Source organism: Oryx dammah, unplaced genomic scaffold (genome assembly GCF_014754425.2).
Source record: "Oryx dammah isolate SB20612 unplaced genomic scaffold, SCBI_Odam_1.1 HiC_scaffold_16, whole genome shotgun sequence".
NCBI lineage: Eukaryota > Metazoa > Chordata > Mammalia > Artiodactyla > Bovidae > Oryx > Oryx dammah.
This window is the reverse complement of record NW_024070200.1, coordinates 37170033-37185407: the sequence shown is the minus strand read 5'-3', so window position 1 is coordinate 37185407 and position 15375 is coordinate 37170033. Positions and strand designations below refer to the sequence as shown.

The window sequence follows — 15375 nt, the reverse complement described above, 5'->3', positions numbered from 1 at the left end:
AGAAAGACAGCACAATAATATGGGACTGAATCTCAATTTAGCAAATTATTAAAGCTACTAATTACATAACCTTTTGCACAAGTCATGAATCCCTCAGAACTTCAGTTTTCTCTTGAGTAAAGAGAATAGTATCTACTTTACAGTTAAATGGTAGCACACTACAGTTTCTACTAGTTAACACAATATTGGTTACATAACAAGTCCCCAAATAGTTTTTAAAATAAGACATAAAGACCAGCACATAAAGATGCTCAACTGGTGTTATATTTTTCCCCCATTTCCTTTGGATGACAATTTTCTCCTCTATTACATTTTAGAATCTTGAAAGACAAGATCAGCGTTTCAGTGATCTTCCTTTTCTTCTATTTAAGATAGTATGTTTAAAATGGTAGGCACCAAACAAAGATTTTTAAGAAAAGGAAGGAAGTAGGCTGGCTTGTTGATTAAGCAGAATTACCTCTTTTGACCTTTTTCCTTTGGTCATTCCAGAATCAATTAGTGAACTTTCCAATAAAGACAACTGTAGGCTAGATACCAACAGCTTTTTTTTAAGGGAGATACAAATTTATGTATTAATATTATATGATCCATATGCACTGGACAACAAATTAGAAATAGACAAGAAGCAATGTGGAGCCTGGTGGAAAAACTCTTACATAACAAACGCTATAAAGAAAGATCCACACAGTCAAGAAGGAAAGCAAAGAGAAGTGATCAGGTGAGAACCCACACCTGAAGGAGGGGACACAGAAGTAGAGGAATTACTTGGGTTTGGAGATCCTCTTTGGAAGAAGAGTCTGAACCACATATTGGGTACCCCAGGCCTAGAGTCTGAGACCGGAAAGACAAATCTCCTTCATTGGTGTGCAGACCAGTGGGATTGGCAGGGGAACTGTGAGAAACTTGAATTCCACTCATTAAGGGCAGGCATACACTTGCTTCCTTGCTCCCAAAACAAGGCACAGGAAGCAGACTGGGACTGCCTGTGGCTCTAGCTGCTTTCCACGATCACCCCAGCGCACGTCCTGGCCCATCTTGCTCCACCACACAGCTCCCCACTAGGGTGAAGGTCGACACTGTCAAGGGGAAGGGCACGGGTGAAGGGATGGTGCCAACTCAGACCCAGCTCTGCATCTGAATAAGGCAAGGGCAGCCATTACTGGCACTCCCAGAGGCAGCAGATGCAGAGTAGTGTGGACTGTGATGTGCCAAGACAGTCCCAGCGCATGCCCCAACCCACCCATCTTGCTCCAGTGTAGCTCCCTTCTGGGGAATGATGCCAATGCTGTGAGAGGAGAGAGCATACACGAAGAGGGAAGAGAAGCAGTTTGGCCCCACCCTTAAGGCTTCTGCTCCAGCACCTTGGTGTGTCCTCTACTGAGCATCAAAGTCCTGGCTCACACCTGGTTCTGACTCTTGCTCTTCCTTCTACAGCCCCACCTCCTATCACAGTGACAGGTGCCAGCAAATCTGGGGTAAGATGTGACTCGTGCTCACTTCAAATCCAGCTCTCCCACCAAAGCCAATAGGCTCACACAGACTGCATAAGGACACACCCACAAAAGGATACCCCTTTAAGATCACCATACTTAACAGTTTCACCTAATTTTACAGAGACAGAAAGTTGATCAAAATGAGAAGACAGAAGAATTTATTTAAAATGAAAGAAAAAGAAAAAAACAAAAAAATATAAACAATTTATCAGGAAAAGATCAAAACAGGAATAAGAATGCTAACTAAATTAGGGGGAAGAATAGATGAACACAGAGAGGGTTTTAAAAAGGAACTAGAAAAGAAAAAAGAACCAGTTAGATCTGAAGAATGCAATAAATGAAATTTAAAAAAAAAAACTAGAAGGACATTAAGAGCAGACTAGGTGATACAGAAGATTTCCCAAGTTATAGAGAAATGGAAATCACCCAACCACAACAGTAAGAAAAAAAAATTTTAATCAGAACAGTTTAAGCAACATCTAAGAAAACACCAAGCATACTGAGATTTGCTTTATACGGGTCCCAGAGGGAGAAGAGAAGGAAAACATTCAAAAGTGTATTTGATAAAATTATGGCTGAAAACTTTCCAAACCCGAAGAAGGAAACAGATAATCAGATACAGGAAGCACAGAGGGTCCCAAACAAGATGAACCCAAACAGACCTACACCAGAACATATCATAATTAAAGTGGCAAAACTTAAAGAGAGAATTCTAAAAGCACCAAGAGAAAGACAGAGTCATCTGCAAGGGAACACCCATAAGGCTTCTGCAGAAAGCCTGCAGGCCAGACAGGAGTGGCAGGAAATATTCTAAATGCTGAAAGGGAAAAACTAGGATACTCTCTACCCAGCAAAATTATGAGTCAGAACTGAAAGAGAGATAAAGAACTTCTCAGACAAGCAAAAAGTAAGAGTTCATCAACTCTAAACCGATCCTAAAAGACATGTTATAAGGTCTTCCCTAAGTGGAAAAGACGAGACTACAACAAGAAGTAAAAATTTCTATTAAAGGAAAATTCCACTATTACAGTAAGTAACCATTTAGCCCTTCCTATTAAGGGCTGTGGTATGGTAAATATATACAGCAAAGGCTGAGGATCAACCATTTAAATAACTCAGCATAAAAATGAAAAGACAAAAACTGTACGATCAACTATAATTACAATGAACAGTTAAGGGATACATATGAAGATGTAAAATATAAGGTAAAGAATACAAAATATAGTGGGAGTGAGAAAAATGCAGACCTTTTACAATATGTTTTTATTTAAATGACTACCAGTTTAAAACAAGTAGATATACATCAACACATTCTTTTCAAGTGCACAAGGAATGTTCCCCAGAATAGATCATATGATAGGCCACAAAACAAGTCTAAACAAATTGAAGAAAGTTTATATCAAGCAATTTTCTAACCACAATGGTATGAAAAAAGAATCAATTACAGGAAGAAAAATAAGAAAAACATAGACACATGGGGACCAAGCAGCACACTAATATAAACAACAAGGGATTAATGAACAAATCAAAAAGAATATCAAAAATTACCTTCAGACAAATGAAAATAAAAACACAACTCTCCAAAACCTATGTGATGCAGCAAAAGCAAACCTAAGAGGGAAGTTTATAGCAATATAAGCCTACGTCAGGAAACAAACAAACAAAAATTCACAAATAATCCAATCTAGCATCTAATGTAATTAGGAAAAAAAAAAAAAGAACAAAAAGCTCAAAGTGAGCAGAAGGAAGGAAATAATAAAGACCAGAGGGGAAATAAATAAAATAGAGACCAAAAAATAGAAAAGATCAATTTAATCAGCACCCCGTTTTCTGAAATGACAAAATTTAAAGCCTTCATCCAGGCTCATCAAGAAAAAAAGAAAGTGGATCCAAATAAACAAAATGAGAAATTAAGAGAAGAAACTACATCTAATATCATGGAGATACAAAAAAAAAATCATAAGAGAATACTACAAAGTCATATAAGAATATGGCAACAAACTGGCAACAAAGAGAAGAAATGGAAAAATTTCTAGAAACATACAAACTTCTAAGACAGAATCAAGAAAAAATAGGCAGCCTGAACAGACCAATCACTAGCAGTGAGACTGAATTAGTAAAATAAATAAATAAATAAACTTACAGCAAACAAAAGTTCAGGAACTGATGGCTTCATAGTGGAATGCTACCAAACACATGAAGAACTAATACTTATCCTTCTCAAACTATTTCCAAAAGTTAAAGAGGAATAAATACTCCCAAATTCATCCTACAATGCCACCATCATGCTGATACCAAAAAGAAACACAGATACTCCAAAAAAAGAAAATTACAGGGCAACATCTCTGATGAATACAGATGTAAAAATCCTCAAAATAATACTAGCAAACTGATTTCAACAATATATAAAAAGATCACACATGATCAAGCAGGGGTTTTTCCAGGGATACAAGGATGACCCAATATCTGTAAATCAATCAATGTAATACACAACATTAACAAAAGGAAGAATAAAAATCACATAATCATAGATGCAGAAAAAATACCTGATAAAATTCAACATCCATTCGTGACAAAAACTTTCATCAAAGTTGGTACAGAAGGAACACATTTGAATATAATAATGGTTATTTATGACAAATCCACAGCTAACATCATACTCAATGGTGAAAAGCTGAAAGTTTTTCCTCTGGGATCAGGAACAAGACAAGGATTTCCACCTTTACAACTTCTCTGTAACACAGTAGTATTGCAAATCCTACATATAGCAATTGGACAATAAAAAGAAACAGGACAAAAAAAAAAAAAAAAGAAACAGGACACCCAAATTGGAAGGAAATAAGTAAAACTGTCCCTATTTGTGAATGACATGATGCTATATATAAAAAACCCTAAGGCCCCAACCAAAAAAATATTACAACTGATAAGTAGGTTTAGTAAAGTTACAGGATACAAGGCTAACACACAGAAATATGTTGCTTTTCTACTTAATAATGAATTATCAGAAAGCCAAAAAAAAAAAAATCCCATTTAAAATCACATCAAAAAAAAAATATATGTATATAGGAATAAACTTAACCGAGGAGGTAAAAGACCTACACTCTGAAAACTATAAGACACTGATGAAGGAAACTGAAAATGATACAAAGAAATGGAAAGATGACCCATGTTTATGGACTGGAAGAATTCATATTGTTAATATTACCCAAAGCAATCTACAGATTTATGCAATCCCTGTCAAAATACTTGTGACATGTTCACAGAGAACTAGATCAATAACCCTAAAAATCATTTAGAATCACAAAAGAAACTGAATAGCAAAAGCAATCTTTAGAAAAATGAACAAATCTGGACTCACACTCCCTGACTTCAGACTACACTACAAAACTATAATAACCAAAACAATACACTAATGGCACAGAAACAGACACGTGCATCAGTGGAATGGAATAGGGAGCCCAGAAAAAAACCCACGCACTTATGCTCAGTTAATTTACAACAGAAGAGGAAGGAGTATACAACAGGAATGAAGACAGTCTCTTTAATAACTGGTGACGGGAAAACTGGACGGCTACGTGTAAAAGAAAAAATTGGGACATTTTCTCACTCCAAATATAAAAATAAACCCAAATGGATTAAAGACCTAAATGTAAGACCAGAACCCATAAAACTCCTAGAAGAAAATGCAGGCACAACACTCTTTGATATAAACTGAGGCAACATATTTTTGGATCTGTCTCCTAAGACAAAGGAAACAAATGTAAAAATAAGCAAATATGACCTAATTAAACTTACTTGGGTGAACTATAATTTATAGGTTAATAAATACATTAAGGGACATGTGTAGCACAAATTTAAATACCACAAAGAATTTCTGAGGAGCCATCCCTTTGAATAAAAAGTCAATAGAGCGAGCAAGCACAGAAGTGACACCAAGAGCCCATGTCAGGTTAAATGTCACCACTGTGTCAGGTTAAAAATGTTACATTAGGCTTCCCTGGTGGCTCAGTCACGGAGAACCCACCTGCCAACGTGGGCGACATGGGTCTGCTCCCTGCATTGGCAGGCAGATTCTTTACTACTGAGCCACCTGAGAAGTCCTCACATGCCATTATACATTTGTCCTAACCCATAAAATGTACACCAAGAGTAGAGAGTAATGTAAACTATGGACTTCAGGCCACAATAATTTGCCAGTGTAGGTTCATCAATGGTAACGAATGTACCACTCCGGCAAGGGATGTTGATAATGGGGAGGCTATACATGAGTAGAGACAGGGAGTACATGGGAAGACTCTGCATTTTCCTCCTAATTTTGCTGCAATTCTAAAACGGCTCTAAGAAAAGATTTCTATTGGGGAAAAAAAAAAAAAAAAGGATGGGGAGGGTTCTTATAGTGCTGCAGGAAGATCCTGACCTCAACTCCTCCTATGTATACAGCAAATCGAAAACTATACATGAATAATTTCCCTGGAAAGGGACATAAAAACTTGGTAAAAAGAACTTCCACAACAAAGGGCAGAACATCAATACAGATATGAGAGGCAGAGGATGAGAGAGGCCGAGACAGTTTCGCCAAGGAAAACCCCAATACCAGCTGCATCAATTCACAATCAGGAGGTACCAGAAGGTACGGATCTTTTCTCTGAAAAGTGAGGGATCTGAGCTCCACATCAAGCACTCCAACCCCTAGATCCTGCACAGGAGAGATGAGCCCCCAAAACAACTGTCTTTAAATAACAATAGAAAATATGTCCAGGAAACCTACAGAACTTCTGGGAATGGACAGTTCAGTTCAGTTCAGTTCAGTCGTGTCCAACTCTGCAACCCCATGAATCGCAGCACACCAGGCCTCCCTGTCCATCACCAACTCCCGGAGTTCACTCAGACTCATGTCCATCGAGTCAGTGATGCCATCCAGCCATCTCATCCTGTTGTCCCCTTCTCCTCCTGCCCCTAATCCCTCCCAGCATCAGTCTTTTCCAATGAGTCAAGTCTTCACATGAGGTGGCCAAAGTACTGGAGTTTCAGCTTTAGCATCATTCCTTCCAAAGAAATCCCAGGGCTGACCTCCTTCAGAATGGACTGGTTGGATCTCCTTGCAGGCCAAGGGACTCTCAAGAGTCTTCTCCAACACCACAGTTCAAAAGCGTCAATTCTTCAGTGCTCAGCTTTCTTCACAGTCCAATTCTCACATCCATACATGACCACTGGAAAAACCATAGCCTTGACGAGACGGACCTTGTTGGCCAAGTAATGTCTCTGCTTTTGAATATGCTATCTAGGTTGGTCATAACTTTTCTTCCAAGAGTAAGCATCTTTTAATTTCATGGCTGCAGTCACCATCTGCAGTGATTTTGGAGCCCCCAAAAATAAAGTCTGACACTGTTTCCACTGTTTCCTCATCTATCTCCCATGAAGTGATGGGACCAGATGCCATGATCTTCGTTTTCTGACTCACAGGTAGATTTACTCAACCCAGGAATCAGCACAAAAACACCTGATTAAAAAGTGCATAGACCATAAGTGATGAGGACCCACTTTCTAATCTTGAAGTATCTGCCAGAGACCATAAGCCAATCAGAACACTCCCCAGGGACTGAACCATTGGCAGGAGCCTTTTCTAAGATTTATTTTTTATTGAGGTGACCTTGGCTTATACCGTTACATAATTCACATACACAACATGATATTTCTACTTGTGTATACCCAACAGTGTGCTCACCAAAAATTTAGATTCCATATGTCAACACAGTTAACCACCTTTATCCATTGTACCCTACTCCCCTCCTGTCCCTTCTCCTCTGGTGACCATTATTCTGTTCTCTGTATCCACATGTTTCTTCTGGTTTGGGTTGTTCACTTATTTTTTGTTTTTATATTTCACATAAGTGAAATCTTACAGTATTTGTCTTTCTCCCATGTGACTTACTTCACTGAGCATAGTACGCTCAAGCTCTATCCATGCTGTTGCAAATGGCAAGATTTCATCTTTTTATGGCTGAGTAGTATTTCATTATGTGTATATACAAATGTATATATATATATATATATATATCTCACATCTTCTTTACCCATTCATCTATTGATGAACACTTAGATTGTTTCCACATCTTGGTGATTATAAATAATGTGGCAATGAACATGGGGGGCACAGTTATCTTTTCAGATTAGTGTTTTCATATTCCTTAAATAAATACCTGAAAGTGGGATAGCTGGATCATACGGTAGATCTATTCCAAATTTTTGAAGAATGTCCATAATATCTTCTAAAGTGCCTGCACCAATTTATAGTCCCACCAATAGCGCATAACATATCCCTTTTCTCCATATCCTCACCAACAGTTGTTATTTCTTGGCTTTGCAATAATAGCCATTCTACCTGGCATGAAGAGATATCTCATTATAGTTTAGATTTTCATTTCCCTATTAATTAATGATGTTAAACACCTTTTCATGTGTCTGTTGTCATTTGCATGTCTTCATTGGAAAAATAACTATTCAGATCATCTGCCCACTTTTCAATGAATTGTTCCTTTTTGTTGCTGTTGAGCTGTATTAGTTCTTTATACATTTTAGATATTGACCCCTTATCAGATACATCATTTGCAAATACCTTCTTCCACTCAGGAGGTTGTCTTTGTTTTGTTGATGGTTTCCTTTACTGCACATAAGTTTTTTAATTTAATGTAGTACCATTTGTTGACTTTTGCTTTTGTTTCCACTTGCCTTAAGAAACTAATCTAGAAAGATATTGCTAAGACTGATGTCAAGGAACATACTACCCACAGTTTCTTCTAGGAGTTTTATGGTTTCAGGTCTTACATGCAAATCATTCACTCATTTTGAGCTGTTTTTTGTGCGCAGTGTGAGACAGCAGTCTAGTTTCTTTTTTTGCATCCTGCTGTCAAGCTTTCCTAGGAGCATCTGTTGACAGAGCCGTCCTTCCTCCATCGTATGAGCTTTGCACCTTTGTCATAAATCAGTGTCCATATATGAGTGGGCTTAGTTCTCAAATCTCTTCTACTGGTAAGTGTATCTATTTTTCTGCCAATGCCATGCTGTATTGCTTACTATGGCTTTTCAAAATAGTTTGCCATCAGGGAGTGTGATACCTCCAGTTTTGTTCTTTTCTCAGGATGCTTTGGCTATTCAGTACCTTGTGCCTCTATATAAATCTTAATATTATATAATGTTCATAATTTTTGGCTTTATTTCTCTGAAAAATATCCCTGGAATGTTGACAGGATTGCACTGAAATCTGTAGACTGCACTGGGTAATATGGCCTTTTTAACAATATTAATTCTTCCAATCCATAAGCATGGAATATCTATTTATTTGTGTCTTCTTAAATTTCTTTCAACAATGTCTTACATTTTTGAGTTTAAAGGTCTTTCAAATCCTTACTTTTATTCCTATTTTATTATTTTATTGCAAATTTAAATACGATTCTTTTCCTAATTTCTCTTTCTGCTAGCACATTGTTAGCATATAGTAATACAACAGATTCCTGTATTTTTATTTTATATCCTGCAACTATACTGTAGTTATTATTTCTCTTCTTTCTTTTCTTGGCTTATCAGCATGTGGAATCTTAGGTCCTCAACCAGGGATCAACCTGTGCCCCCTGCAGTGGAAGTATGGAGTCCTAACAAGTGGTCTGCCAGGGAATTCCCCTATATTTATTTCTAATAGTTTTTTGGTGGCATCTTTAGGGTTTTCTATTTATAAAATCATGTTATCCACAAATAGTGATGAATTTACATCTTCTTTCCAATTTGGATGCCTTCTATTTCCTTTTCCTGCCTGAGTGCTCTGGCTAGGATTTCCAATACTATGTTGAATAAGAGTGGCAAGAGTTGGCATCTTTGTCTTGCCCCAATTTTAGAGAGAGAGCTTTAAGCTTTTCACCATTAAGTATGATATTAACTGAAGGTCTGTTTCATATATGGCCTTTATTATGTTGACGTATATTCCTCTTAAACGCACTGTGTTGAGAGTGTTTATCATAAATGAGTGTTAAATGGTGTCACATGCTTTTTTCTGCATTTATTGAGATAATCATATGATTTTCAGCCTTCTTTTTGTTAAAGTGGCATGTCACATTTACTGATTTGTAGATGCAAATTTTTAAAAAAAAAAACCACTGACATGTACACTTTAACGGATGAATTTTCTATGTGAAATATCTCAATAAAGCTTTTTTTAAAAAGGACTTAGAATTTCCAAAATTTCAGTTACTACTTTCATACTTGTCTTAACTACCATCTGTGCTATTCTCTACATAATATTTTTCTATGAAAAAAACTACATTTTTACTTAAATTTTAAAAGGAACCATAACACCACCATAAATGAAAAATCAGCCAATATAAAAAAATGAATATGGCAAAATACTGAGAGGGCTACTCAAATTAAATTTGAGAACTACAGGCTACAGGAAAACAATGGCCAAGCAGAAACTAGAGTACACACACACAAAAAAAGTTAGTAAGCAGGGAATGACTAACTGGGCCCAAGGTTTCTGAACAGGTTGCTGCCTGTGAGGAACTGAAGTCTCACTTGTCCTACCCTGCCCTGCAGTCCCAGAATGTACAGACACCTGAGAGTCCTAGAGATAAAAATGTGAAGACTGGCTCAAGTGCCAGGAAAGGCATCTGTCCTCTCTGAGTTCAGGCGCACGGGTTCTAAAAAGGCAAGAATCAAATGGCATGCCCAAAATAGGAAGAAGTCTGCTATCAGCATGACTCTAAAAAGTATAGGCCCAACTAACCAAAGTAACGACAGTACTTCTATCCATGAACTGTCTCGTATTTGTCAGTAAATTCTAGAAAAATCAGGGTTTCAATTAGTTACTCTCCAACGTTCATAAAATTTATCACTCATGTTTTTGCCTCTTCTAAAATAAAAGAAAATCTTGAGTATTTACTTTTTGAGACTGAAACTTAAACAATGCTGATGTCAGCACACTCAAAACTATTTTGTTAATTTTTCACATTTGCCAACTGGAAAATAAGTGTATAACAGTAAAGTAAGTATTCTGAAAAGCAATACAGACATTTTATAATTCCAAGTTATTTAATGAAGTTTTCAATTCTGATCACTCCTATATTTATTACCATGAATATATCAACTAAGAGGTATTTCATCTTGGTTTTAGAAAAGGCAGAGGAACCAGAGATCAAATTGCCAATGTCCGCTCGATCATCGAAAAACCAAGAGAGTTTCAGAAAAACATCTATTTCTGCTTTATTGACTATGCCAAAGCCTTTGACTGTGTGGATCACAATCAACAACTGTGGAAAATTCTGAAAGAGATGGGAATACCAGACCACCTGACCTGCCTCTTGAGAAACCTGTATGCAGGTCAGGAAGCAACAGTTAGACCTGGACAATGACCAACAGACTGGTTCCAAATAGGAAAAGGAGTACTCAAGGCTGTATATTGTCACTTTGCTTATGTAACTTATATGCAGAGTACATCATGAGAAACACTGGGCTGGAGGAAGCATAAGCTGGAATCAAGACTGCAAGGAGAAATACCAATAACCTCAGATATGCAAATGACACCACCCTTATGGCAGAAAGTGAAGAAGAACTATAAGAGCCTCTTGATGAAAGTCAAAGAGGAGAGTGAAAAAGGTGGCTTAAAGCTCAACATTCAGAAAACTAAGATCATGGCATCCAGTCCCATCACTCCGTGACAAATAGATGGGCAAACAGTGGAAACAGTGGCTGACTTTATTTTGGGGGAGCTCCAAAATCACTGCTTTCCTGGTGGCTCAGAGATTAAAGCGTCTGCCTCCAATGCGGGAGACCCAGGTTTGATCCCTGGGTCTGGAAAGGAAATGGTAACCCACTCCAGTATTCTTGCCTGGAGAATCCCATGGACAGAGAAGCCTGGTAGGCTACAGTTCATGGGGTCGCAAAGAGCTGGACATGACTGAGTGACTTCACTTTCCTTTCCTTTTCCTTTCCAAAATCACTGCAGATGGTGACTGCAGCCATGAAATTAAAAGACGCTTACTGCTTGGAAGGAAAGTTATGACCAACCTAGACAGCATATTAAAAAGCAGAGACATTACTTTGCCAGCAAAGGTCCATCTAGTCAAAGCTATGGTTTTTCCAGTAGTCATGTATGGATGTGAGAGTTGGACTATAAAGAAAGCTGAGTGCCAGAGAATTGATGCTTTTGAACTGTGGTGTTGGAGAAGATTCTTGAGAGTCCCTTGGACTGCAAGGAGATCCAACCAGTCCATCCTAAAGGAGATCAGTTCTGGGTGTTCATTGGAAGGACTGACGTTGAAGCTGAAACTCCAATACTTTGGCCACCTGATACAAAGAGCTGACTCATTTGAAAAGACCTTGATGCTGGGAAAGATTGAGGGCACAAGGAGAAGGGGACAACAGAGGATGAGATGGTTAGATGGCATCACCAACTCAATGGATATGAGTTTGGGTAGGCTCCGGGAGTTGGTGATGGACAGGGAGGCCCGGCATGCTGCAGTTCATGGGGTTGCAAAGACTTGGACACGACTGAGAGACTGAACTGAACTGAAGAGGTATTTATTTTCTTCCATAAACCCATGCCTCTTTGAAAATATCAAAATTACCTCTCCTTTCCTACAGTATATTAAAAGCAAGCTTGACACATAGAGAAATCTTTACAAATGAAATATGATGTCTGAGATTTTCTTCCAAAAGAATGGGAAGTGACAGCTTTTGTGGGGCAAGATTGTCTGTGCATAGGTAATTGCTGAAATAGATTGGTACATAGAAATTAATTTTTCTATTCTCTCCACTTTGCATATATTTTCAAAATATGTAATAAACTTACTTTAGGAAGTTATCACTAAAATGTATAAATTATTTTAGTAAAGTTTCATGAAATCTTTAGTGTTTCATGTCACAGAGCAAAAAAAATACTTCCTAATATTTTTTAAGGATGTCTCCACCAATGGACTGTAGATCTTTCTCTTTATATTCCGTAAGACCTACCGCCAAAGCCAGACACACATTTGTGAAAAAGGTTACCATCCCAGCATAAAACTGGAAAGATTTTTATTAGTGACTTGTTTTGTTATACAAGCCATTGGCCGTTTTCATTTCTACAATTTCAGAAATGCTGATTTCACAAAGGATATTAGACTGCACCATTACAGAGAATCCTGTTTATCTTCCCATTAAATACCACTACCACTTTCTAAGTGTTTAAAGAATGTTCCTATATGATTTCCCAAAGAATTTTTGCTTCTTCTTTAAACTAGATTGGGTTGTGATTGGGTGTGAAGGTGAAAGACGACAATGTCAATCCCCTTCATATAGTGGTTAAATGAAGGAATTAGTGAAGTCAGTATCAAATCAACACGTAGAGATTCTTAAATATCTATGAAGCGGGAAGAACAATTTTGAAGTCTATGCTTAAAACACTAGATCCTTTGGAGCTCAATTTACCAATTTTTTCATAACTGTATCTATATAGCCACACTGATTATGCTTCCATACATATCCACCAGGTAAACTGACCTAAACCATCAGGGTTCAGAGAATGAAAAAAAAAAAATTGCAGCTCAATGGAGTGGGGAGAAAGAAAGAAAAGAAAAACGCATATGCTGAGTGCTTAATATGGGCCAGAAGCAGTTCTAAAGCTTAAGACACCTCATTTACTTGCTATCAACAAACTTGTGAGATAGACAATAATATCCATATTTTATAGGTGAGGAAACCAAGGCTCAGAAAAATTTGTCTGTCAAAGGACAAGTAGGAGAGCTGGGATTCAAACTCAGATCAGTTTGTCTTCAAAGCCATTAAGCCACACTTCCACCGACACCTTTTCAAATCATAATAAAAATTGACTCTGTAATTAATTCCTTAATGGATATTATTCAAATCACTTCAATATGCAGCATAAGTCAATCTGCCACAAACACATTTTGAGGAAAAGTCGTATTTAACAACAACGACAAAAAAAAAAAATACAAGGACCAGAGCATCAATATAAACTAGATTGGGGCATTGGTCAGAATACCAACCTTAGGTTTAAAAAGCTTAATTCCAGATGAACCATTTACCAGCGGCTGACCTGGGGCAAGGAATGACCTCAGTTTCCCCACTGGTAAAATGTACAATGCTTATCCCATTCTTCCACCTCGGATCGTTGACATTGATGGGAACGAAATTGCTAACGCTGGTAAAATCAACATGTGCTTATATATAAGGAATGACTCTTCAATAAGATATTATACTGAAGAGCTATTTTCATGTTAGAATAACTTGGCACAAATAGAATGAGGAATACAGATCACCAACAACAGGAAGAAGCTGCTCTCAAGCGGGCGGGCCACATCTCAGCGGGAGCCACTTGACAGCAGCAGGTGCTGCTTGGAGGACCAGTTTTCTGTCTGCTTTCAAACAATCCCGTCCCTCACTGGCACGGGAGGGAAGGTACGAATGAAGGGCTGGGCAAGGAGCACCAAAACAGGCAGAAGGTTAGGTTCTACTGCACCCAGGTGCCAGGCCCTGGTTAAACTCCTTACCCCTCCAGGCCTCAATTCACGCATCTGTAAGACGCAGAGACCTTTCCCGCCCTGCTTCCCGGACAGAGCTAACACCCGAGTCAACGTGCAGGAAAAGCGTGGTAGACCCCGCTGAGAATGACACGGTGACGATCACCTGTCAAATGAAAGGCTGGGAGGACGGCTCCTCCGTTAGCCCCTAGCAGTTTGGACATTCCGAAAGCGTCGACCCGCGGCCGCCCTGCGCCGCCCCTCTGATGGAGTAAAGCAGCCCCCCGCCCACCTCTCGGCCCGCAGGGTGCGCGGAGTCCCCTGTCGCTCACACCCCTAGGTGAGTACGCAGGGCAGGCCCAGAGCCTGCCCACCCCCGTCCCCAGGCCTCCTCGGAGGACCCCACGGCCCTCCCGAGCTGCCGCGGCTCCCCTCCCCCAGCAGTGTTCCCTGTCCCTCTCCGCTCGCACTCCCAGGTGAGGGGAGGGGGTGAAAGGGCGTACCCCGCCGCCATTTTGTCCCCTCGGCCCCCTCTACGCCTTCCGCCGACCCGCACCCCAGTCCAGGATCTCCCGGCTCTGCGTAACGCGCGCCCCTCGCGGACACTCACCCCTGGCCGCCCTGCGCAGTTCGGGGCGGCTCCGAGCGTCCCGCCGGGAAAGGGGCGGGGCGGGGCGATTGCGGAGGGGCGGGGCGGCTGGCCGGCGCACCACGTGACTCCCAGCTGCGGCCGCGCCCCTCAGTGCTCCACTCACCGGCAACCCGCGCGCAAGCGCAGCCAGGTTCCCGCCGACGGGCCGCCGAGGCGGGAGGTAGGGCGTGGGTTTCTTTCGTGACCGGGGCGCGGCTGCTTCTCGGGTCTGTTCCCTTCCCCAGGCCGTGCTTGCATCCCACTCTTGGCCACACCCCTTCCCTCTGCTTCCTTTATCACCATAGTCTGTCCCATAGATAAAGAACCTAGAAGTCCGCCTCAGAAATCTGTAACTCTGAAATTGCTTCAGAAAAGTGCAGTCCTAAGCCAAACACAGCTTACCCTCTGCCGCAAAGCTTTATTCGGCACCGCCCGGGTGCCAGACTTGAAAGGATCAAAGTACAAAGACCTAACAATTGTGTTTTCTGTACTTCAAAGACATACGAATTAAGTAATTCAACGATGTCAGAACCATTCAGACCTTAATTATCACATAAATATTACCCCATTCACTTCTCAGCCGGCTGAGAAACTCAAGCTTATTATACCTTTCCCTCCCTTTTTTACCCACAGTATGCAGGAAGTTATGGAATACAGTGGAGTCTACCTCGCAGCTAGACTGTAAGTGCTGTGAGGGTAGGAACCATATCGTTGGTGGTTCAGGCCGTTCCCACCTCCTGCCTTC

The 15375-nt window shown here is 39.9% G+C and overlaps 1 protein-coding gene across 3 annotated transcripts in view; it reads right to left on the bottom strand.

Moving 5' to 3' along the window:
- SCAPER (S-phase cyclin A associated protein in the ER) overlaps nucleotides 1–14681 on the bottom strand; it is a 389138-nt gene extending 374457 nt beyond the window's left edge. The window contains exon 1 of one of the 3 annotated variants that reach the window (XM_040257316.1): nucleotides 14610–14681. The gene's annotated coding sequence lies outside the window, so the exon portion shown is untranslated. Of the gene's footprint in view, nucleotides 1–14502; nucleotides 14528–14609 lie in introns of those variants that run through there. The other 2 variants (XM_040257318.1, XM_040257317.1) reach the window with 2 other exon arrangements.
- Between the last annotated feature and the right edge of the window lie 694 nt (nucleotides 14682–15375).